The sequence below is a fragment of the Equus quagga genome, chromosome 14 (assembly GCF_021613505.1).
Source record: "Equus quagga isolate Etosha38 chromosome 14, UCLA_HA_Equagga_1.0, whole genome shotgun sequence".
Classification (NCBI taxonomy): domain Eukaryota; kingdom Metazoa; phylum Chordata; class Mammalia; order Perissodactyla; family Equidae; genus Equus; species Equus quagga.
This window is the reverse complement of record NC_060280.1, coordinates 49,637,692-49,664,963: the sequence shown is the minus strand read 5'-3', so window position 1 is coordinate 49,664,963 and position 27,272 is coordinate 49,637,692.

Sequence of the window (27,272 nt, the reverse complement as noted above, 5' to 3'; positions counted from 1 at the left end):
GAAATAAAATATGCAAATATATGCAATATTACTATCTTTGTATTATCAAGGGTTCAGAAATGATGGCAGTCCCATTCTAGCATAAAAATTACTAAAAGTTTCTGGAGGTAAGTTGACCATATGTAAGAAAATGTTAATAAATTCAATATAGCACAGTGTGGTGGTTCTCAAAATAAACCATTTTCACGTCTTTCACATCAAACCTCCTCTTTCATAAATGAGCCTATTTAAATGGCATTTCATTCCAAAATCTGCCTTTAATTTTCAACAGTTATATTTGCTCATTTCTTTTTCTGAACACTCAAGTTCTAAATGTACCTCTTTCTTCTTTTGCTTCCCTCATTTCACCTTGTGGGACTGGTATTTATGCACTGGTATTTCATCTTTTCCAAAAGCAATATGCTCCTTAATGTCAACACTGATTTCTAGTGTATATTTTACCTCTGACTTTTTAAAAAATATATACTTCTTGCAAGACATTGTGCTAAGCTAACACATCTATATATGTGTTATTATATTTAATTTGTCCTATAAGAGAAATTAAGGTAGTTATTTTTATGCCCATTTACACATGAAGAAATGGAAGTTCAACTAATTAAAATCTTTTGCCTAAAGTTACACTGTTTACTAATCGCAAGGAGAGCCAGAATCTAATCCCAGTTTGTTTGATATTCAGTATACTGCACTGCTGCTCATGACAACCTCCTATACAGGGCCTTGGATATATGTATGCACTCAGAAATTGCTTGACAGATGAATGCTCACTAGAAACAAGCCTACATAGTTCTGAGTGATGATCAAACAATTAGTAAATATGCATTTGATAACTACTATATGCAAGGTAACATAGTTTACTTTTCAAAAAGAGGAGAGAGGTAATGGGTATGGCTTCAATGCAAGTATTTGTTTCTTTCTTTTTAAATGTTTTAGAATTAAAAATGGTATTTCTGTACCATGGGTTCAAGATTATTTATTTTGTTAAATACCCCATAACTAACCAAATCAACCTTTGTTATCTAATGAAGGAACTAAACCATGAGCTGTTTAAAAATATTGGTCCACTGCGTCAATGGACAAACTTGCTTAAAAAATATAAGACTAATTCTTAGCATTTCCAAAAGGTCGTCAGTATCATGACATAACACTTTGATGATATGAGTTTGCTTCACTACTATGACACCACATATCTAGAATGATAGAAAAGGACTGATGAAAGGCCAGTAAATCAAATTTAAACAGAGAGCTCTGTAGGGGAACAGAATTTATGATCCCAAAATGCATCTCTTTGGTTTGATTATTTTTAAGAACAAAAGACTTAGAAAGAAACTTTGACCTTCCCCCTAACTACCTAAAAGAATACAAGATAGAAGGCCTATTTCAGGAAGGAGCTAATATCATAGATAACTGTAGTGTAATATGAACTAAGTGTGGTAGACAGGGAGGAGCCTAGCAAGGCCCATTTGATCAAGGTCCTATCTTCTCTGCGAGGTATGGTAAACATTTGTTTACTACATATTTGCTTTTCTAGCTCCATGTAAATTGCCTTCCTCCCCTCTGAAGTCCCAAACCACTACCCCCAAATCTTCTTTTGTCTTTAGCAGAAAATGGTATTTAGGGTAGTGGCTTTGGCCTTTCTGGTGAGTTACTCAGTTTTCCTGGGTTTCTCCCATGTATACATACTGTTAATCTTGTTTGATTTTCTCTGTTATTCTGTCTCATGTCAATCTAATTCTTAGACCAGCCAGAAGAATCTATAAGGGCAGAGGAATATTTTTCCTCCCTTACAGCTTCTATATAAGGTGACATTAAAATAAATCAGCACAGAACTAGCTGGTAAGACAACAGGTAAAGAACAATTTGACCAAAACACATAGTAGTATCATGAAGGTGCTCTATGAAATTCAATTCAGTAAAAGTTCAAAAGGCCAACTAGTATGATCCTTTGGACATGTAAACAATAAATAAGACAAGTCTCCACTTTCAATGATTATGAAATACAACATAAATGTAACAAAAGTGCTTAAATAATTTAAGAAGAAATAAATGCAAATTATGAGAAGAATTCTCAACTGCACAGTGGGGACTCCTTAAGAGTATGGGGATATAATTAAAGTAAAAGATACATCTTAAATTTTTTGGACTTGTATTACAAGAAGATACTTAGTTTTAGAAAAACACAGAGAAATAATTCTTTACATAATAAGTTAGAAATTTATTGAAAGCTTTTTTTCCCAAAGAAGTTGTATAGCAGATGCTGTCTATGCCACTACCACATTCCTTTGCCTCACCTATGATTATTTCAACTATAGTTATGATGCATGGTTCTCAAGCCCACTGGCAGCTTTTCACTTTAAGGACACAGGGCCACCTGGAATTACAGGAGAATCAATACCCTTGCAAGTTACCCTAAACCAAAAGTAGCAGGAAGTAATGGAGAAATGCTTCAGCCTCCTGCTTTCAAATAGACAATTCTGAAATAATTTTTATACATTTCTTCAGTGTGTTCCCAGCAGGATTGAGTCCCAGATGCCCACAGTGGTAACCAAGGTAGACATATACTCTATTGTTTTTCCATCTTCTCTGCCTTGTTTCCCCCATTTCCTCACGACTGCTTTCCATAATTACCAGTAAAATAAACTCCCTGCACTCAAGATGTTGCCTCAGGTCCTGCTTTCAAGGCAGCTTATACAAACACAGGTGCTGTAGTATTAAAAAATAAATGCAAGAAAGATTAGGATAAATTAAGAAGTGATAAGTATATGAGGATATTAACACCTGTATTCACCATCAAAGACTGAATATCATGTGATAGATCACTGGTGTGACCACATACAAGGCATAACTGTTACCAGCACAGCATACAGTTTTGTAGCTTTGATGACACAGTGTTTCTACACGCTGTGTGTATTATGAAAACGTAACTTAGAGTATATTTTAGTCAATATAGATTTTTTCCCCTGAATGTGAGAATATACGCTAATATGGCTGCCTGGCATATCACTATTGAGGCAAATTTAAGATTCTGCTCTGTTAGTTTTTACATTGTTAATTATGAAAGATGTGTAACAAATGCTATCTGTAAATCTCACATCACTGTAAAGTCTAGTATAAATTACAATGGGAGAGAATGGAAAATGGGTAGCAAAGAGAATGGACTGTCAGCAGAAGTTTCTTATACCTGACTTGGAAATCAATGATAGTTAGACAAAATTTGGGGGATCACTCTCTGCGGAACATTGGTAAGGCACATTTTTAGTTAGTGTTAAAAATAAAATGTTAGCACAATTCAGTACTGTAGCTTCCATATTGCTTTTACAATATTGAAATTAGCTCTGGGTCTAGATCCCTGGAGGGCTCTCAAATATAATTTGGTTACCTCTCTCCCTCAAAACTTAATATCATTCATGGATTTTAAGGCTTTCAGGCAAGTGGCAAATGCATTATCTCTATAAATACATTAGTCAATTTTTGCCAACAAAAGAAGCCTGTGGACTCAGAATCTAGCCTTCCTTGTTAATTCTTTCTATAATAGAAAATTCTTAGTTAAATTATTTTTATTTTGGTAAACTCATATCTTGACACTTTCAATTAGAATTATGGCTTGTGAGATTAATATCCTGTTACTTCTATTTATGGCAAATCAGTTCATTTCCTATGAAAAACATATTTCAAATTATGATAGAAACTTCTTCAGGTCAGAAATCTTTTATTTATTTTTCTGTTAAAATCTGTAAAGTTTCTATTAGAGATGCTGTGTATGATAGATATTTAATAAATATCTGATTAAAATAAGCTGATTTATAGATTGTAATGACCCAACAGAATAGCAATAAAATTCAATGTGGGGGCCAGCCTGGGAGCCAAGTGCTTGGGTTCCTGTGTTGCAATTCTGGCAGCCGAGGGTTTCACTGGTTTGGATCCTGAGTGTAGACATCAAGCTGTGCTGAGGTGGCATCCCACATAGCACAATCACCAGTATCTACAACTAGAATCTACAACTATGTACTGGGGGGCTTTGGGGAGAAGAAGAAAAAAAAAATTTAGTGTGACGTTGAAAATGTTGATGCAAACTAAGTCTTTTCTATTTTGTTCAACATTAGTTATAGGCTCTGCTTAGTATAGTTTTTATTAAAATATTTTATATTTTATTGAATGTAATTTTCAGATAGACTATTAATCCATATAACTAGGAAATAATTTTGGTTACTTCCTTGTGGGAGAAAGTTGAATGAAGGGATTTCCTTCTAGGAAATATAACTAGCATGCAAAGTAATATGCTCAGTGGACTAAACAGCTGAATATTTTTGCTGATAAAGTTTTTTGAACATGATTGGCTAATTCATCTAGGGTCATGCTAATTTGAGTGCTGGCAAAAACAAGAGTAAAAGTCGTATTAATTAGGACACACAAGGAATTCACAAAATTTTCATAAAATATATTAAAAGGATTCATACTATTCAAGAGCTCAGCAAATTCCTGCATTTACCCTATTTTATCTAAAACCATATATACATATAACCATATGTATATAAATATCTTATTTCTACAAGGATTTTATAAACTCTAATGCAAAAATTTTATTAAATATATAAAATAATTATAACCTGATGTTTAAAAAGAGGCATGATTCAATATGTCAAATCCTGATACATACGTCTATCAGAAGCAGCCCTTGAGTGCATTCCTGAATTTCAGCTCACTGTTATAGACCCCAACGACTCTTCCTAACTTTCTATATTCCTTAACCAAAACACCAATATCACCTCAAAAGGAAAGAAAAATTAGCAGATAATATCACACCTATGCTGTGGTAAAATGGGGGAACATCCCTAAAATGTTCTCTTTTTTTAAAAAATAAAAAAGTAAAATCAGGATAGGAATCAGCGCTTTTTAAGTTTCTTGGCTACTCAACTCCTACACTCATACCACTCCCACAAAGACACATACAAAATACATGCTTTCATTCTTACATTTTACAGACAATGGGTCAACTTCTGCTAGACACAGGACAGATTTCATGGCTGTGCAACCTGCACAGTTGCACGGGGCCACATGCTCAGGACTTCATGCTTGTTTCAACATTCTGCCATCACTATCTTGAAATTCTTAATCATATTTTAATAAGAGGGCTCTAGTTTTTCATTTTGTACTGGGTCTCAAATATTACGTCCTGGGTCCTGGATGGACACATTATTTCTTTAATTTTATTAATACTACTTATGAAAATCTAGACAAATTAGACTGTTTACTGAAAATATCCACATTGGTGAGGATGAGCTAAATTATGCTGGAGTTACAAACTAAATTCTCAATGACTTAAAAAAAATGAAAACAAAGATTAATCTCTTGGCCATGCTCTATGTGCATCACAGATCACTTAGGGACTCTGTTTCACATCATCCTATTATTGCTGATTTCTATTTTTAAAATATTTCTAAACATTTTAAAATAAGATCTGGAAAGCAGAGAGATTAAATGTCACAGTGATCAGAACCCCTTGCAAGCAGGAGGCAAAGCTTCTTCAATAATGAGAAACATCGACTTCCCCTTTATCAAAGCTCTTAATTTACTGCTAACAAATGAATAAAGGAAAATAGGGTATCTTTTGTCTTACAAAATGTGTGCTGTTGATGTTAGTCTAATATGCTAAATTACGGACTATTTTTGAATCATTATAGCCCAATAATAGCAAATGTACTACAACATCATGAGGTTCTTACAGCTATTTGCACCTCAAGGCCAACATTGCTTTCAATGTTTCCAACAGGAATCATTACTGAACGTCATACCGTATACTATGGAAAAGTGGGATGTTCCACATTAAATCAGCAATCCGACCTGACTTCTTGTTACTGCTCTTCGCCACTCCCCAGCCCATAATCCAGACATTTAGCATTGTTTTCAATTCAGAATTATGCATCTTTTCTTTTCACACATGCTATTCCCTGTGTCTCAATATTGGAGTGTTCCTTCCTTTCTTCTCGACAACCCCATTCATCTTGTGTGGATACTGCATTCTTCAGTTTTTGACTAAAAGGTGACTTCCTTGAGAAATTCATGGAAGACTCTGCCCGCTCTGAGTGAGGTGCCTCTCGTCTGGGTTCCATCCTATGCTATTCCTACCACAGCATACATTTTATGATCTATTCAGATATTTCTTTACTTCCTTGTATTCATTAGGATATGAACTGCAAGAGGACAGAGGTCTGATTATTTTTTTCATCATTAAATACCTGGCACTTATTACAATAAATATTATGTGGATTGGATTAAGTAGATCAGTGTATGAAAGATCCTAAGAATTAACAGAATAAAATGTTCATTTATAATATGAGGACAGTGTTCATTATTTGATGTAATTCTGTATGTCCACCTTTATATGGGTGTTTTTCTATAACTGAAAAGGAAAAGGAATTGTTTATGGCTGCTTTTATTTCCGTTACATATAAGCAATGCAGACTATATTTTACTGGAAGCCATTATGCCTAGGGAAGCAATATCCAGCAGCGGCTTGGAAGTAAACTGATAATTCAAATGTTGATGGTTCTATTACCTCTGCTTCTAATGTGATCTACAACTATCTGTAATCACTTGGTATTTTTTAGACACATTTTGGTTATTTTAAAAACAAGAGTGATGGAATGGGATACATGGGTATAATGGCATATCGGGTATAAAGAGGCAATTGCAAGTTTTGAATCTTTGTGTATGACCTTGGAAAGTCACTTATGTGCCTTCATTTTTAGTTTACTTTTCTGTAAAATAAGGGTAATAATATCCATCTGACACGGATATTGTGAGCACCACACAGGAAAACGTGCATGGACACAGTGTGTAAACTGCAGAGTTTTATAAAAATGAGAAATAAATAATTAAAAATAATGTTGCTTAAAATATACTGAACCTACCATAAATTACATTATTCACTGAAAAAAATACATATACCTGTGTTTACAGGAGTATAAAATATATTATACTGTACTAATATATATGGATAGATATATACACAAGCATAATCATACATACATATGTATGATGTATATATATATGTGTGTGTGTGTGTATATATATATACACACATATATATACACATAGGGAACATTTATTGAAAGAAAAAGTCCAAATAATGTGTATACATATATACATACACATACATATGGCCGTTATTTGTAGTTAGAAGGTTAATAAATGCTTTGGATGATGATTACAGTAACAGAGTTATTCATTTTCTTTGTAACTCTATTTACTTATTAGTTGTCATAATCTTGGAGATAACTTTACCTCTATCAAAAAATATGTGTACTCACTGTGAAGTATCTAAAAAGCTATGAATAATGCAGATATTTAATGAGTTAATTTTCTTATCACAACTTCCATTTCCCATTAATTCAACAAAAAATCTGACTTTTTTTCCTTTTCAATATAAAGATTGTCGCTGTTTAAAAAGAGGAAACTTAAAAATTCAATCAAAAGTTTTACTTAAATCAAATCATTTTTTTTAATTTCAGGAAGAATAAAATGAGTGCAAAGAATTGATATTTTTATACTATTTATAATTTTAAATTTGAGAATTTTAGATATTTTGTGCAATTAGGAGGCATTCGTTTGTAAAGGAACATGCACATCATGGGATACACAGTTTAAAAACTAGAAAATAGTATTTACCACATTTCTAGTAACTCTTGCGGTAATTCTCACTCATGTTAGAGACATAAAGCTTGAACTTTAAGAATACTATGTTTCTTCCTAAATACCTGAATCCACACCAATCGTCCACCTTCCTATAGCTGCGTCTGATAAAATAAGTGAAGAAAGGAACCAGCACATTGTGCCAGCATCATATTTTATCCTAAGGCCAGCATTTTTAAGATCTGACCCAGATCTAAACCTACTCAGAATTTCAAAGTGTGCCTTTAGCATTATAGTATTTTTAAGTCAGTTTGTTTTTTGGTGAAGGGTAAACTTGTAATAACAACCTTTTTCATATAAAAAATTCTAGTCCATTTTAATCTCCTTTGTAACTATCCCTCCTTCTAGGTAATCTACTATAAACCACCACCACTGGAGAGTTACCTTTATAATTTTAAATTATTAGGAAATTAAACATATTAGAAAGGGATATAAATAATAGTCAAACAATGCATACTCTAATTCTGTTAAATACAACCAAATTCCTCCCTCTTCAGTAAAAATCACGGCATTGATCCCTTTCAAGACTCATCTTGCCCTGGATTCTTTCTGCAATGTAGGCTTTAAGCTGATCACAGCAATTAATGTTTCTCAGTTAATATATCGCACGGGAACTCAAAAATTAAGTTCTTTAAAGCCTTTTAGATATGGCAAAATAGCTATGCATAATTATTTGTTAACTACATAAAGGTTGAACTGAAACAAAGGTGGAATATAAAATTTTAGAAGGTTATATCAAGAACATCATAGTATTCACATATATATTTCCATTGAAAAAGTAAAATGTCCCAAAAAATAGTTGAAGAAAAAAACCAACGGTAATTTTAACATTAATTTTGTCCAAATCTGTTCATCTTATAGATACACTTCAAGAGAGAGGCAATTACGTATGTATGTATGTTCCATTAGTTTGCTGTACCAATGTCAGTTCTACTAAACAAGGTTGTAACATATTTCTCTTTTATTATTCTCCAATACACTAGGGGCATCATTTTCCAGTCTTCCTAGTACATACAATGAAAAATCTATATAGTTTTATGAGTTATAAGAAAAGCATGGATAATAAAAATGGGAAACATTTATAGCCACCACTTGTTTGATAACAGATAGCATTTTGGATAGATGTCTTCTAGGGTGACATTTTTGTTCTCCAGTTGAATTTTATGAGTTTCTACTTTTTATCCTTTTCTCAATGACTTTTGATCTTGGAGAATAAATCTTGCATTGTTGATGTTAAAAAATATGCATATAATCATGTGTTCATTTTTTTCTTTGTTGAAATATTTATCACCTTATATCTTTCAGCAGACATTTGCAGAGTGATCTTTAAAGAAAAGATGATGTCATGATCTCATTGCTATTGCATCCCTGTTTTCAGTTATAACAGAAAAGTATATCATAACCAGTTTCTCTAGTAATACTGATATTTAATGCTTTCAACAATTCCAAGCATTACAAAGGAAAAATTTATAGATGGAAATATTATAGGCTTAAGTTACTATTTAATTTTTTATTATATGTTAATTCATTTGAGGTTACTTCAGAATGTGGTATATATGTTTGTGTGTGTATCTATATGATATAGAAGATGAATCTTAATATGCTATACAAACGATACTCAAATATATTACTGTAATATCCAAACTTCACTCTTAAGAAAATAATTGTAGGTCCTACATTTATTATTTTTCATAATTCTATTATGTGTAATATATTTATTATTAATGTAGTATGCAGTCTACATATTCATAATTTTATAATACTGCACATAATTCCTAATAACCAACCTATTAACATGTTGTTCAATATGTACTAAAATATAAGCTCAAATGTAAAAATTACACTGACGAAATGCATTTGAATCATGTCTCACACTCTGTTTTCTCTATTTCTATTATTGTACATTCTTAATACTTCTGCATATTTTCCATTCTTTCTATGGCTATTTATTCTTTTTAATCAACTGAAATGTGATGCCACTGTTAAAATTTATCTACCTCAAACTTTGGCCTAATTTTTCCTTTTGTTTTTACTAAAATTTTAAATTCTATCTTTCAAACTTATACTGAAAGCCATTCATATGGCAGACGTCTCTCTTTCAGACTATTTGCACAATTTTATAAGATTTTCTAAGAGATTTTCTAAGACCATGAAGTTTGCAGGTAATACTCAACTACAATGTTTTGTCAGTAGGTTTTTTGAGTGCGATTAAGAGTGAAAGAGTAACAGTGTAATTTCTTACAGGAAAAAATTGTTCTGAATCCTCTAATAGAGCTGACTTTTTTTCTGTTCATATGTATGAAAAGTTGGAAAGTATTAGCACACCCCATGATAACCTGGAAGTATGGGGGTATTCTCATGGGACACTAAGTTTTCCCTAATAACTCTAAGGTTTTTTTTTTTTTTTTTTTTCCTAACTTTTCCCATAGCAGCTTCTGAAGTACATTCCCAAGACTCTAAACTCAACTCCCTTTGTCCCCCACTACTGCCACTACTCTGGAAGTGGGTCCATGGTTTCCATTTACTGCAGCCATTTCAGAGAAAACAGCAGAAAAATGATGCTGTTGTCTCTGTCTGTCTCTGTCTCTGTCATGTCTGAAATATGGGCATGGGAGTTAAAGACTACCTTGTGTTGGGGCTGGCCCAGTGGCCCAGTGGTTAAGTTTGTGCATTCCACTTTGATGGCCCAGGGTTCACAGGTTCAGATCCTGGGAGTGGACCTACACACCACTCATCAAGCTGAGCTGTGGCAGCATCCCACATATAAAATGGAGGAAGACTGGCACAGATGTTAGCTCAGGGCCAATCTTCCTCAAGCAAAAAGGGGAAGATTGGCAACAGATATTAGCTCATAGCCATTCCTCCTCATAAAAAAAAAAGAAAGAAAGAAAGACAGCCTTGCCATAACTCACAAGGTCTGCTAAGAGACCACTTAAGAGTTGTTACATGATTAAATGCTATTAAGCATTTGTAGGGATATCATGCTGTGGGACTGAGTGTGTGCAGTTGTTCTTAACAGAGGGCAATTTTCCCCCCCATCCCAAAGGGATATGTAGTAATGGTACTAATTCTGTCTTCATTTAAAATTTTTGTATTTTATCATTAATTTTTGCATTAATTTCTGTTGCTTAAGATATTGCATTCAGTATTATTTATCTTGATTACTCTGCTTTTGGCGTCCCCTTAAGTGTTGAGCCCATGGCGAGTGCCTCACTGCCCTCACCCTAGTTTTGGTCTTCTCAAGATATTTTTGGTTATTGTCACTCAGGAGGGTGCTACTGCCTCTAGTAGATAGAGGCTAGAGATGCTGCTGAACATCCCAAAATGCACAGGACAGCCCCCTACAACAAAGAATTATCCAGCTCAAAATGTCAATAGTGCCTCTGTGAGAAACCCAGTTAGTGAGCACCTTACAAATTACAAACACTTTGACAATCATTAATTTATCTGATTCAATCACTCGGTCAGATGGTATTTAAGAATACTTTTAATTCTATTTCTATGTCCATTTTTTCTTCCCTCCACATTTGCTGTAACGTTTATTTTGACCAGCTCTTTCTGGGCATATGGACACCAAACTACATGTATTAGTTTCCTAGGGCTGCCGAAAATTTCCACTAATGGAGTCTTAAAACAACACAATTATATTTTCTCACAAGGTCTGGAGGCCAGAAGACCAAAATCGAGGTGTCCTCAGTGCCCCGGTCTTCATAAAGGCTCTTGGGGAGAATTATTCCTTGCCTCTTCCAGCCTTTGCCTCTTCCTTGGCTTGGAGCTCCATGATCCCAATTTCTGCCTCCATCTTCACCTGGCTTCTTCCCTACGTCTCCTCCTCTCACTGCGTATTCTCCTCCTTTTATAAGGACACATGTCATTGGATTTAGGGCCCACTCAGCTAATCCAGGATGATATCATCTCAAGATCTTTTATCTAATTACAACTACAAAGACTGTTTTTTCAAATAAGATCATATCCACATGTCCTGGGCTTAAGACTTGGATATAACTTTTGGGGGGAACAATTCCATCTGCTGGGTCAGGAAAGTAATATTAGTGCAAAATTCCTTCCTTTTTCTATTGGCCCATGATATAAAACTCATTCTCAACTGAGATAATGAAAGAAATTTTGTTAATGGCCACATAGGATATTCTCAATAAAGATGAAGGTGATGCTAAGAAACTTTTGGAAGGATTAACCTAGTCAAAATATTTTGACCTGAGGAAAAGGATGTAAAGATTAAAATGATAGGCAATAGCATGGCAAAGGGGTGGAAAGAGAATGAATATTTATTGAACACCCACTACCAGCTAGGTGCTGTGCTATTATATACATATATTATGCCATCTACTCCTAGAGAGAAATAGAAAAAAACAAGTTTTTTTTTGTTCCAGCAGCAATACAGATATGCATCATAGTAACTTTTATTTCTTCTGCAAAAGTCATAGAAGAAATACATTTCAGCACATTCTAGAATGACGCAGTTTATAGTAGATGTAGTTCTGCATGTCTGGATCTCTAAGCACATTTTTTAAAATTTTACTTAGTGTATTATTTAGTTTATATTTTATGTATTTGTGCAATATATTTACAAGTAGGTGAGATTTTTGTTTCATTTTTGCGCTTGGCTTAAGTTATATTTGAACTGATTTTTACAGTGGTTTAACAGTATATCATGGAGAAGTAATCTTTATTCAAAATATTTTACAGTTTTCCCCTCATCTAATTTAGATTTGAGCCTAAGAGATCGATTTTATCTTCTCCTTTATTTATTTTGGCCCTTATTGTTAAAGCGTAACAACAACTAATAATAAATAATAAATGCCATCCTAAAATGGATACAATATTATACCTACTATTTCATTATTTTTAATTAAACATGACATTTTGTGATATAGATGGAGGATAAAAGAAAACCAAATATATATATATCTATATATACATGCTAAATATATAGATTTATTTATATTTATATACATTTAGCATGTATAGTTTGTGTAAACCCCTGGGTCAAATTATGCTGTCATTTATTTAATGCTAGATGGAGAAGTTCAGGAACAGTGCTCTGACGTCATCCATTTGCTTCTTTACCTTGGGCTCCCTCACTACTCAGGGATTCATTTTATACTTTTTCTTAACTATAGTTTTCCTTGAAAGAAGGGCTGGTGTAAAACAAAATAAAGAAGAAAAAGTGAAAGAAAAGGCTTTCTAACCACATACAGAAAAATACTTACTTAGGAAGACAGGTTGCTTCCTCTCTTTAAACACTGTTTGGGGGCCGACCTAGTGGTGCAGTGGTTAAGTTCACACGTTCCGCTTCTTAGCGGCCTGGGGTTTGCTGGTTCGAATCCCGGGTGTGGACATGGCACCGCTTGGCGCACCATACTGTGGTAGGCGTCCCACATAAAAAAAAAATAGAGGAAGATGGGCAAGGAAGTTAGCTCAGGGCCAGGCTTCCTCAGCAAAAAAGAGGAGGACTGGCAGTAGTTAGCTCAGGGATAATCTTCCTCAAAAAACAACATTGTTTGCAGGTGATACACAGACCAGAAAAGGTACTTACTTCACTGCTTTTGTCATTAATCTATAAACTTTTGTTGCCAAATGTTCAAGTTAATTTGATTGTTTTAACTCATCTATATACTTTCTCATTAAAAACATATTTTAAATTATGATTTAATTTCCTAAATGCCAAATAAACGGCACTTAATGATGAAATAATAGAATCCGACTTCAACTTAACCTGCACAAACTTGATAGCTATTTTTCCTTCAGGAAAATATATTTTGCGTTCAGGTGATGTGTGATAAAACATATCAACCTACTAGAACACAAAAATAATAACAGCAAAGATAACTGCTATTGCTCATTGTCTGCTTATTAAATGTCAGGTTATTTCTAAGTGTCTTATACGCACATCATGTCATTTCTCTTCACACCAACCTCATGATTTAAGCACTGTTATTATCCCTGTGTTACACAGGAAACCAACAAACACTGGGGCATCAAGATGTTAAATGACTTTCCCAAATTCGCACAGCTAAGAAGTGGTAGATCTGTGCATTGAACAAGATACCTGGTTGCATGTAAGCAACCACTGTACAAACCGTTTCTCTAAGATGGCGAGTGCCTCTGTAAATTGTGTGTGTGTGTATGTGTGCGTCTGTGTGTGTGTGTGTGTGTGTGTGGTAAGGAGTCTGGTGGCAAGGGAGGGTGTGACTCTGTGATGGAGTTAAATACTCTTTTGTAACAGTGTCTTGAAATTATTCATGTTCATAAAAGTCAGTTCTTTAGCGATACACAATAGAAAATAGCTATATATCAATTAGTACACAGGCATTTTGAATTTGGAATAAAGAGAATTATGACTTTCAGGCTCAAAGCTATGACGTATAGTCAAGATCCATCAATTTGTAGGCCTTACATGATTTTTTAGCAGAATTTACTTTTATAGTGATACCTTTAAGACAGATGATTCCGATATTTGTGTATCCCTGTACTGTAGACAGTGGATATTTTTTTAAGAATAAATCTGCTACATAAATGCCTGACTTACAGAGAACACCATTTGATATTATATATCTGTTAAATTTCTTCATTTGTTTGTGCAATATAAGTGGAACCCACAGTTCCTATACGCTACTTAAGTTCACAGCTGGTCCATGCAAAATAAGCCATTTTGCAGTCCATCTGTTTCAAGGAAGAGATTTGTAACAGTGCACAGCTTAGACCAGAATTGTGTTATCACTCGAGTTGCAGTTTCTAAATAGATTTCAAAAATAATGATGTTCAGTTTCTATTTTTAGATACCAGTGAGCTAACACCTGTCTAGACAGATGGTCTCTGGACTGTGAAACTAAAGACAGCTGAGAAGCAGCAAAAATCAAGTTGGTGACTAGTGTGAAACCATTAGTTTCTCTTGTGGAAACCTTTTAGTCTCTGAAAAACACTTTCTATTAAAGACTTATGGGAAATTTAAGCATGCTATGAATATGAAGTATGGAACAAAGTAATCAAAAGGAGAATGTGCATAAAAGATGAAAGAAAAGTGACCCATTGTTATATTTAGACAGAATTCAAGGATGGGACAATTAATATTTTCCACTAAACAATCCAGGACTATACCTTTGTTCTTTTTCAGAGAATAACAGCAGTTACTAGCACTTATTCTGTCAAAAAGTCAGACTAAGAAAATGTCAGAGTAGAGAGCTGATGTTTTTCCCTTTTCGCCCATATCCCCTGTGGTGTAGGTGAGCCTATCATAAAGTCTTCAGCTCTTTAGGCCTCTAAGAGCTGTTCTATGTTAGTGGAAAACTACTTCTCATTACCTTAAGGAAATACTGCAGGCATCCAATCTGTACTGCTCTGATTATACTGTATACTATTATTACACGGCCTGCTTTGTCAAATATGTCACACTCCAAAATTAATACCTGCTTCTTCAGGGGTAATAATATATGCATGACGCAACGTCATCTGTTCCAATCCAGTTTACAGGCCTTATCAATAAGTAAGTCAGTAAATATTTTTTATGATCAAAAAAATCTAACCCTCTTGATATTATGGAAGCCATGATTGATAAAAGTGTTAGATATGTTCTCATAGATGCTGCTTAATTATTTACTTGGAGAAGGAACTCTTTATTTCCCTCTCAGGTATCTAAAAGGGTAAATGAGAACTGCTCATTTACTAACAGAATCCATGTGCATTAAATTTATTGTATCTTGGCGCCAGCCCAATAGCATAGTGGTTAAGTTCACATATTCCGCTTCAGCAGCCTGGGGTTCGCAGGTTTGGATCCTGGGCGCAGACCTAGTACCACTCACCAAGCCATGCTGTGGTGGGTTCTCCATAAAATAGAGGAAGACTGGCACAGATGCTAGCTCAGCGACAATCTTTCTCAAGCAAAAAGAGGAAGATTGGCACAGATCTTAGCTCAGGGCAAATCTTCCTCATACACAAAAAAATTAAAATTATTCTATCTTAAAATGTAGATTTTTTCATTCAGAAAACATGTAGTGAGTGTAATTCCTGAGAAATTGTTGCCTTTTAATTTAATGTTACACTGATTTTCAAAATCTTCTCTCCTTCCTTTCCTGACTGCTCCTCTTAATATGCAGACTGAACTTTCCCTTCACCTATACAGTTTTTCACCCTAACAGGAAGATATCATCCAAATTAAATTATGAATTGGTTCTCTTATGTAGGAAAGAAATTAGTATCTAAATTTAAGGCAATTCTTATTACTAAAATTAAGTAAACTGTTTCTTAAATTAATAAATATTTCTTTTCATCATTTCTCATTATATTAATTATATTGATACTGTACTGACAAGTTTTCAAAAACAGATGTAAGCAACGGTTTTAGTTAGGCATTCTAATATTGATTTAAAGTAAAGTGATTTCATCAACTTTAAATATTAAGGAATTTATTATCTCTATGTAGATACACAGACATTATAAAACAGTATTATCTGTGCTACTCTATTATTAATTTGATTTCAAAACTACGCAAATATCCTAGAAAAAAATTTCTTTATGATCTTTGCCATTCTTTGCCATAATTAAATCCATGTAATAGTGTATAGATAAATGAAATATACTTTATCTAAGAGACTATTTTCATGTATTAAATTAATTAGTGATATTATAGTCATTTTACAGTCATTTTGTTTTGCTTCTTTTTTCCTTTTCTGGTGGATCATATATAATCACCAAGTCTATCTCACTTTGTTCCCACATTGCCTCATGGTCAATGATTCTGACACATTTTTATGCCTTCCTAAAACCACAAAATTGTTAGTGTCACTGTGCTAGGGTGCTGGATTAAAATACAGAAGGAGACATTTGGATGAGAGGATATGCCATAGTTTCCTCCACACATTTCTCTGAATCAATTCTCCGGATTATCAGAAAATCAAAGTTAACAGAGGTTGTTTGAAGGATATGTATTTTTAAATGGAGACACTCTACTTGCAAATAAACACAGAATACAGTGATATCTAATGAAGTGTTGCACTGCATATGCATACACAACAAATATAACTGTGGCTTTATAATTCTTATAATATCCACAGAACATTCCTCCTAATTAAATTTTTAAGTTGAGAAATTCAATGCTTTTGAAATCGTCTTAGACTCATTACCTGCAAAGTGTGTCAGCAAGGAAGTGAAACTCTATTACGTGATGAACTTAGGTCTAAATACATAGCCTATTAAAGCATTATGACAGTGAGAAACATCTGACAAACTGTTCATATTTACTCATTTCACTGACTTTTTGCATGCTTTGGCTAAAAATAATGATTAAAATATTTCTGTGTAAAGAAAACAGTCTAATAATAGCCTACTCCCAGTAAAAAATTATGAAGAAGAAATACACAACTGGGTCTTAATTTTAGACCTGAAACCTAAGGTGATTTATTAAAATTGCAATGTCCTTCACCACTTACTTTTCCTATCCTAAGGGATTGCTCTAGGAATCAAGTGAGGTAAAGCCTATGAAAATACTTCAAAATCTATATAATACTGGACAACCCTATGGTGTCACTATATTCTGCATGTTTCTAGTTAAAAGCACACGCTTATTTGAATATTCTTCCCATCTTGGATACTTATTTTAAATTACTCATCCATTAAATTCACGAATTTTATCCATTTCATTTTTCCTAAAACAGAAAAAGCATTATTTATTGCCACCAAAATCATATTCTTGTTTTCATCACCAATACATTCTATTAAAACCAAAAATAATGGCATATAAATGAACAAATTTTATTCTAAATTAGGCATTTTTACTAATTCTAATAGCTTTTTATCTAAAACTGATTATTTTTCAAAACCAATGAACTTTAATGTGTATTAACATATTTTTATCACATTATTTTCACAGTTGGATACATTCATTTAACCAGTAGATATTTTTCAAAGGAACAAAAGCATTTCCACTGAAGTTCTTGCAAGTTGTTAATTTAACTAAAACATCCTTGTTTAACCATTCGTGTAAATTAAAGACAATTTAAATATTGGTGCTATTTGAATAAAATTGAATGAATATCATTATATCATATTTAAAACCATGCACTTAAACAGAAAAATGAAAAAAAATGAGATCCATTTACACATTGAAGCACTGTGAATACTTAATATTCTTGAAAAAGTACATCATATCTCTCAATGAAAGGAATCTTATTCTTGTCACTCCTCTGAACAAAGAGTGCATGGCTCCTAATTGCTTAAAGAATAAAGCCCCAAATCCTATCGCCTGCCATCCAAACCCTTCCCCAAACTACAGGTCAACTTCATTTGTCCTTTCATCGCCTTTCCACTCTTACACAACCCAAACATCATGCATCTCAGGTTCCACCCTGACACAGACACGCACATCTCTTAGTTTCCTGCACCCGACTAAACTACACTGATGCTAATGTACTTTTATGTCTATGTCTCACATTGCTCATCTATCTTCATGGCAGTTTTCTGCTCTTACTGCTCCATGATGGACACTCCACTTGTCATTCAAGGTCCATAACAAATGCTAGTCTTACCTCAATGCCCCAGATTAAATTAATGACTTCCATATGAAAATATAACTATAATGATGTTTGATCTCATTACATCATCTCTAGTTGAATGTATCTATCTTAATGTTTGATATTCTTGAGGAGAGAGTATATAAACTCTTCTTTACAGAGGCAAGAATAAAGGATTAAAATAGACTGCTTGGGGAAGCAGAAAAGGTGAAATTAGAGGACCCTAAATAACCACTATGAATTAGGTAGCACTAGAGTACACTGAGGTTAATAATGGGCTTGGTTGTAGAGACTATCTAGGTAGGACACAAGGTGGAAAATATACTTAATGTATTTTACTTGCCGTGAACCTCCCTTCACACTAAAGACTGTTACATCACACAACCGGAATGTTCTTACATCACAACACTCTTTAGCACTCGCGGGAGGGGAGCTTGGTAGAAACTGCAGTTTTCCACCTACCCCTGGCTTTCTTCCTTGCTATCAGAAGTAGACCTATTCTCCCCATGCAGCTACTCATTCCTTTGCCATTAATAATGCAGTCACTATTCTTCTTCTTCTAGTGCTAAGTTTTCTTTTTTCCTATCATGGCTGTTTTCTGTCATGTTTGCCATGTGCTTGAGCTGTCTTATCTTTTAAAGATATTACAAGACATTTCTATCCTTCTCAACAGAACTATGCTTTTATCATTAGCAGTTATTTCTGTTTTAAAATGGTCAGTTGTTGGTCAGAAACAGCTTCTCTGATACAAAGAAGGGTCATTGCATTAATTAATTTATCTATTTACGTATTTATATCCCCGGTATTTCTAAAATCTTTCAAAAGTCTAGGCTCTGGTTGTTAAGATTTCATAACTGCTTACAATTAGAATTCCAAGTTCCCTCAGACTGGATCAATCTTTTAGATACACATTAATTTAAATTATACATGGATAGTACTACTAACAATAATGACACACTCATGAGATTAATCAATAATGCATTACATTGACAACATAGTGTGATTATTATTGTTACTCTTATGATAGTTATAGATATTAATGAACAAAAATTACTTATCCCTGTAGGATATTCTGTAGATCATGACAAAAGACACAGATTCTTAACAGGGGGAGGGCAGATTTGAAGCTGTATTCTTTAAAGATAAATAAGTGTTATGACAGTATCTGACTGGGTACAAACCATCAATGTTAGAAATATGTCCACTGAACTTTATTAATTATCTCATATTTTCTCTATCAGTATATTATTTCTAAATGACATTTAATTATTATTAAATACTCATCAAAAAATCCTTAAATACTCACAAGAAGTGATCAAGTATGGCCTTCTAGCACGAAAATCATTAGACACAGTACAAAGAGCACTGATTTGAAAATCAGAGATTTAGACAAGGTATTACATTCTCTGAACCTCAGGTTCCTCATAAAGATAACTGTGCTTGCCTTACTCGCACTTCCCTAACTGGCCTCACCTGGTGGTATAAAACAAAAACATAACCATCTACTGGACAAAACGTAAAGTGCTATAACATCAGGGGTTGTTATTAGAAACTGTCCCCAATTTAGACACTGTTAATTTCATAAAAACACTCATCTGACAATGTCTTTCTATTCTCACAATCGTCAACTTCGTGGTACTGTCGGTTTATTTTTCTGACCCATGCACTGTAAATTTAGCTGGCATTTAGGCTTCCCAGTGTAGGTCACGTTTAATGATTTTGAAAAACAACCCTTGGTTCTATATTAACTAAATAGCCACATATTGACAATTAAAAACAAAAATGTAAACAAACAGAAAACAATAGCAACAAGTTTTCAATTCTTCTGATGCACCTTCCAGCAGACATCAGAGACTGCCTCATCTGATTTATGCTTTTCCTTCAATCCTTCAGACCACTGCCTGGCGCCTTGCAACAGGGATCATAGAGAATGTCCTTCTTAAGGTTTAAAGCTTACCTCTTTTTTACTATTGTCTATTAAAACTAAGTTCAAAAATAACCACGCCTTAGAGAATTAAATCTGATTTTGTTCTTGTGTCTATGTGTAACTTTCAAAGTTTAAATTGAAGAAAAGTTGTTTCTATTCATCCACAAGCCAGGAATCAATACATAAAGTTCCCAGGGTTCCAACTATATTTATGTTCTTATTCAACTCACTTCTAATTATTAGGTGACTTAGGATATCAATTACATACAAATTACTTACCTTAAAATTCCATACATAAAAAAATAAGGAAAAAATGAAAATTGAAACATGCATCTTTCAAAATAAAAATAGTCATTTCTTTCTTTAAAAAAAAAAAACCACGTTAATTGTAAGACAAAATTGATTGCAGAAAATTGTTTAAAAATACCAAAAAGTACTGAAACACATAAAGGACAAAGTAAAAATAACCTATAGTAACATTCCCCCCTCCCAAGAGATAACCCCTATATATCATCAGATTTTGTCTATTTTTTCTGCACATAAGTAAAAACACATCCATAACAAAAATGGACCATGCTGTTTTCTAATATGCTTATTTTTACTTAATAACATATCACATAGAACTTTCCATATTTATAAATATATACAAGTATTTTAATTACTTCATGGCACTTCATACTTAAACTATATCAAAATTTATTTCCTCAGTTTCCAAATTGATGGTACTAAGATTGATTCCATTTTTCAAGTATTGTAAACTTTGATTCAATTAGCTAACTTGCACATACATTCTTTTAAATTGGCCAGTTAATTTAGGTAATTTTCTGTAAGTGGAAATGATCAAAAAAGTTTTGAAATCTTTAATTTGTAATGTGAATAATATTTTATTTTGATAAAATTTTTCATAAATTTGAGAAACTAAAGAAGTTTTTATTCATACAAAAAGATGTATTAACTTCAGTTTTCATACATAAACTCAGATATTTAGGAGATACACAGGATACTCTGGTACAAAATCTTCTTATTTCAAGTTCCACTATATTTTCAAACTTCTTATTGGATAGTCATTGGACTTCTATATTCTAATCTGAGCTGGACTATCTATAAACTTTTCTCAGATAAACTCTAAAATAAATATTATTGATAATACTTTTAAAAGTGGCTCTTCAAATATTAAAGAAATCATGCATGGGTTGTGCTTTTTCACTAAGCATTCTTCATAACAAAACAAAAAATCTTTTTCTTTCCTATGCATCTGCTTGAGTCTGTGTTGATAAAATTGGACAAAAAAAAACTATTCTTGATACACCATTGAATATGTTCCAAGCACATTATACTTTATAAGTTATTTATTCCATCTTAATAAGAGTGCTATGATTTGAATTGCATTACCCCAATCTTAGAGAAGAGAGTGAGATATAGATATTTAAACTGCTTGACCAAGATCATGGCACTGGTATGCCAGTCATTTGTCTTTTTCTTCTCATGTCCATTCTCCATCCTTCTCCCACTCTGTTCTATATCATAGGGCTGATGCCTGCAAACCACCTTGCTCAAGTTCTTTTTCCATTCATTGTTTAGCCAATGAGATGCCCGGCAGGGGATTAGCAGGTGATAAAAAGGAGAAGCTAATGTGAATTCCCCTCGTCTACTCTGAGCAGTGTCTCCAGAAGGTGATGGATCTCTTCCTTGATTTCAGCTCCCACGCGACCACCTCTCCCTCGGTGGGTGCAGCTACCACAAGGCAAACCTCACCACGGTCCTAGCTCCCACAACGTGGTCCCTACTACTGGGTTCTGTAACAGCCCTCACTCCTCTGACTCTCCGGACTTAGGATGGCAACGTCTTCCTGCTTTGTGAGTTTCTACATTTGTCTTGGTTCCTTTGGCCTTTCAGGTTTTCCAGCTGTGTCATTAGATCCCAGTATTAAACTGACACTACAGAACTATTTCATACAGATTCTGCTTTCTTAGATGAGACCCAATAGTGGTGCTAGTAATCAAATCCAGGTCTATCTGAACCCAAGGAGTGCATTCTTTGTGGTTTCTCATGCAGGAATTCCTATGTAGTTGTTAATCACAGAGCAAAGGCAGAAGTGACCAAAGTGATAGCAACAAGACCACAGTGGGAGGGATTATTTGTTCAGTCTATAAATTCTTCAGCAGAGAAAGGCAGATGCTTGTGGAATACACAAATTTCACATCCTTATCACTTCCTCTACTTTAGGCCATCTCAATTTCATTTCCTGTATTTCCTGTAAGGTCACAAATCTTCTAGGGACATAAGCTTTTGTGTGATCAGCAGAATCTGTGAGACATCACCTTCCTGAGAGTAACAAGGAGTTTGTTTGTCTGTTGTGGATTTTTCAGGCTGTAACTTTTGTGTCTTCTCTACAGCTAAGTCCTTAAACATACGGGTAATTTACAACATACATACATAGAGATAAGGGGCTTGTGGGTCTTGGTTTTTGTTGTCTGTTTAGCCGTCTTTATCATCTGTTATGCCTGAAAAGAATTCTGATTTGCAAATAATTTGGGAACTTTATAAGTTCTATTACTGGGCTGACAATGATTAATAATTAATAAGTTATGTGTGTCACCTGCAGCAGTATGCAGAGATATTGCTGAGAAAATTACAGAATCTAATAAATCTTTTGCATTCCCACTTTCTCCTGTGCCTCTTCCCACCTTTCCATTTGTAACCTCCACAGGCACACAGTAACTTCACAGGGCTACTGGTCTAGCTTTACTGCATAATCAGCCATCTAATATAAACAGAAAATTATATTTGCACCTTAAAGAGAAGGTAGTTCTTAATGTAAATAAACATCCCTATTACCTCTTTTTCTGTAATATTCAAAATTAGCATATATGAATGAGAAATATATTTAAGGCAGTGGGATTTCCTGATGTTTTTAATTTATCTAATAAAAATAATCATCATCTGGGGCCAGCCTCGTGGCTGAGTGGTTAAATTTCCACACACTCCACTTCAGCAGCTCGGGGTTGCTGGTTCAGATCCCAGGCACAGACCTGCTCCACTGGTCAGCCATGATATGAGGCATCCCACAGACAAAGTAGAGAAAGACTGAAACAGATGTTAGATCAGGGCTACTCTTCCTCAAGCCAAAAAAAAGGAAGATTGGCAACAGATGCTAGCTCAGGGTCAATCTTCTGCACCAAAAAAAAAGAAAACTTATCTTCATGGTTAAAAAGATTTATTGAACACCTATTGTATCCCAAGAAATTAGACTCCAATGAGATAACAAACACCATCTCTCAAAAAAGCAGGGGCTGGCCCAGTGGCACAGTGGTTAAGTTCGCACATTCCGCTTCTCGGCAGCCCAGGGTTCGCCAGTTCGGATCCCAGGTGCGGACATGGCACCACTTGGCAAGCCATGCTGTGGTAGGCGTCCCACATATAAAGTAGAGGAAAATGGGCACGGATGTTAGCTCAGGGCCAGTCTTCCTCAGCAAAAAGAGGAGGACTGGCAGTAGTTAGCTCAGGGCTAATCTTCCTCAAAAAAAAAAAAAAAAAAAGGCAGTGTAGCAGTCCAGCCCAGTGGCATAGTGGTTAAGTTCACGCACTCCCCTTTGGCAGCCCAGGGTTGGCAGGTTTGGATCCTTAGGCACAGACCCAGCACTGCTCGTAAAGCCACACTGTGGTGGCATCCCACAAAAGAGGAAGATTGGCACAGATGTTAGTTCAGCAACAATCTTCTTCATGCAAAAAGAGGAAGATTAGCAACAGATGTTAACTCAGGGCCAATCTTCCTCACACACACACACACAAAAGCAGTATATTACAAGAGGCACATTCCACAGTCACAGGAGTAAATGTCTGTCCATTCAGGGAACAGATGGATAGGAAAATTTCACTGAAAAACTGGCATTTTAATCATTATCATCAACAAGCACCTAGGAAGCCTATCACGTAAATAAACACACATTGTGCCAAATATCAAGGCTGAACAGATCACTTCATGACTTTTCAAGTTAGTTTCTGCTCATATGCAAAAACTCTGATTTAAAATTTAAATACCCATTTAATATAAAAAGTAAAGTTATATGCCAAACGTTTTTAGTATGTATATTTGCACTTGTGTTGTTTACAGCTTTATCCTTTAGCTGAATTATAATTAAAAAATGCACCTGAGTACTTTAAAATTGTCAGTGTGTTGATAATAACACGAGTTGCTAATTGATAGCTTACTTCACTTGTTTAATACTAAATAATCTTTCTTTAGAAATAATAGATAGTAAAGTGGCTAAAGGCACAGAATCTGGATCTCTGCTGTCTGAGACAAAATCTTGGCTCTGTCATTTAACCATGAAACCTCAGGCAAGTCATGGAAGCATTCTTTGCTTGGTTTCCTCATCTAAAATGAGGATAAAGACAGTGGATCTTATAGGATTAAAGGCCTAAATGAGGATTTATGAGTAGATCTACATAAAGTGGTTATATTTATATAAAGTGACCTAAATAAGGTGCCTGCCAGGTCATAGTAAGTACTACGTAAACGTGATTAATAAGTGTTTTTTGCAGTGACTAATAAAAGCTGGCAGATTATCTGCTATAATACAGAGTTGTTAATATAATGTTTGTAGATTAGGTACAGAAATCACACTTAGTTTTATGTTACTATGGATTTATGAAACTATGGATTTAAAACAAAAAGCCCACTGTCTGTGATAAATATAACTTCCATTTCTTCTCATGAATTTACTACTATTGCGTGAGATTTTTAGAATCTTCAGTCACTTATACACAGCTATCATCAGTTTTAAGGTTAAAATGTTAAATTCAATTTTCAAAATCAGTTAAGCTATTAATAATAATTATTCCCTCAATCAAAGAATTTAACAGAGTTTTTGTTTTGGTGTTGATTTATTTTCTCTGATGCCCATCAAGGGAATAGTAACTGTATCATGTACTTCTGTTGTGCATTAATACTCGGCTCTGAAATTGAGAGTTCAAAATTAATAAACACTGATTTATTTATCTAAGTTAACAATTTAAAAATTATAAGAAACATTTTACGTGCAAAAATGTGGCTAAACTCAGGGTCCTACTACTGTTCCTTCCTAATCCTCTTCTATCTAGAAACAGTGCTTTCTTGACTTTCACACTAGTCCTTAACTTTTGACTCCTAGATACCTGACTCCATGTACGATTATTACATAAAATACGCGTTCACCACTCTTTCATCAAGAGCCATTCTTTGCTACTGCATCTGTTGCTGCTGCCACCATTGCATTTCTCCCACCTTCTGCATCTTACTACCCTTTCTGAACTTTTATCACATGCTGCATCCTTCTAACAAAATCGGAATTTCTTCTCAAGATTCACATATTCTTTTTATGTTTTTCTTTTGGTCACATGACAGGTAAGGAAAGTCTCAGGCTGTCACTTGTTCTTAAGGATCACAACCTTGATCTGACGGCCACAGGAGCAATTTCTTAACAGGTCATAAACCTAGATTCTAACCCAATGTCACCTTAATATCCTGTAAACACGTCTGCCAATCGCTGTAATAGTAATTATGTATTAGTATTATTCTCCTTGAGACACCCCATCACCAGCACCACCAGCGTATAGATGAGGGCACATATAAACAGTGATGCAAAGTTAGTGGTGGATGCATCCAGGAGAGGCACTGACCACGAAGTGAAGTGCATGTGGATGAGGGCTTGGTTGGGGAAGGATTCTGAGAGAGGTGATGTAGTTGCACCTGAACTGAGGGTTCAACATTCCCTTACCATCTGCTCTCAGCACCTCTCCTCCAAAAAGCCTATTCAGATCATCCACATGGTTTTAGGCAAAAAGGAAGTATGAGAGCAGAACTGGGTACACAGCTTGTGGGGCCCAGTCCAAAATGAAAATGTGAGACAACTAGTACAAAATTATTCGAATGTTAAGAGAATGATAGCGTAACGTAGCCCTTCTGAACATAGGGCAATAGGTGACTGCGTAGGTCACATACCCACGAAGTCAGCGATGGTCGGGAGGAAGAATGAATCTCAAGAAGAATAAGATTCCTCTATTCTATTTTCTATTGCAAAACCCCTTGTTATTCTGCAGACCTGGGTAACAGACATAACTATAATGCCTTTTAAACCTTGCAGTTTGCACTCAATTGAACTCACTTCCGGTAATATTTATGGAACAATTACTTTGTATAAGAGACCATATTTAATATTGGAAAAGAAAAAAGGTACGCTCTGAGCTCTACAGGAGACGAGAGTACTCGGGAGAGCATTGTACGCAACCACTTGAAATAAACATTAGACGATGGGAAACGCTGTAAGAGAGCTATGAACATTAGGTGTCCCTTTCACTTGCTCGTCTCACCTTGCAATTGATTGTTTGCTTGTCTGTCACCCAGGAGTCCTCACTCTTGTTTATCACCTTAATATCAGTTCTTAACATTGTATCTTATATGCAAGAAACTTTCAAATTTGTGAGTAAATAAGTGGTCCAGAAAAGAATCATATAAAATTGCTATTTTATTAGTTTACATCTGAAAAGCATAGACTTTTGAACCACTTGCTAACTGAGTTTGAATTCCAGTTCTGACTCCTTATGTGTTTTACGACCCAGACAAGTCAGGCATTTACTCTGTTCTTTAATAGCATAAGGGTTCATCAGTGGGAGGACTGTTGTGAGAATTAGAAACAATGTAAAGACTGCTTGGCATCTTCCTCAATTCAAAGTTCTGTATAGAATTAGATTTCTCTCTGGTCTTCTGTTTTTCCATTTAGTATGGTGAGAAAGAAGACAAACACTTAGCTGGATTTAGTAGGCTCAAAACCAAGTTTTACCACTTACTAACTGTGTCACCCTGGGAAGGTAACTTAATCTCTGTGGGCCTCCGTTTTCTTCACGTATAAAATGGGGACAAAAGTAAAACCACCACCCTGATGTTGTCATGAAGATTATATTTGGTTTACATATGTAAAGCACTGGGAAAGTATATCTGGCCCACAGTAAGCATTTTATAGAGTCTTTGCAATTATTATTATTACTGTAACTCCATTATTTAATTGAACTTAGACCAAGCCCTCAAATTCTTACTGGACTCCTCCTTTTTCTTTGTTCCCATCAAAGTAGCTCCCACATATATCCCTTCC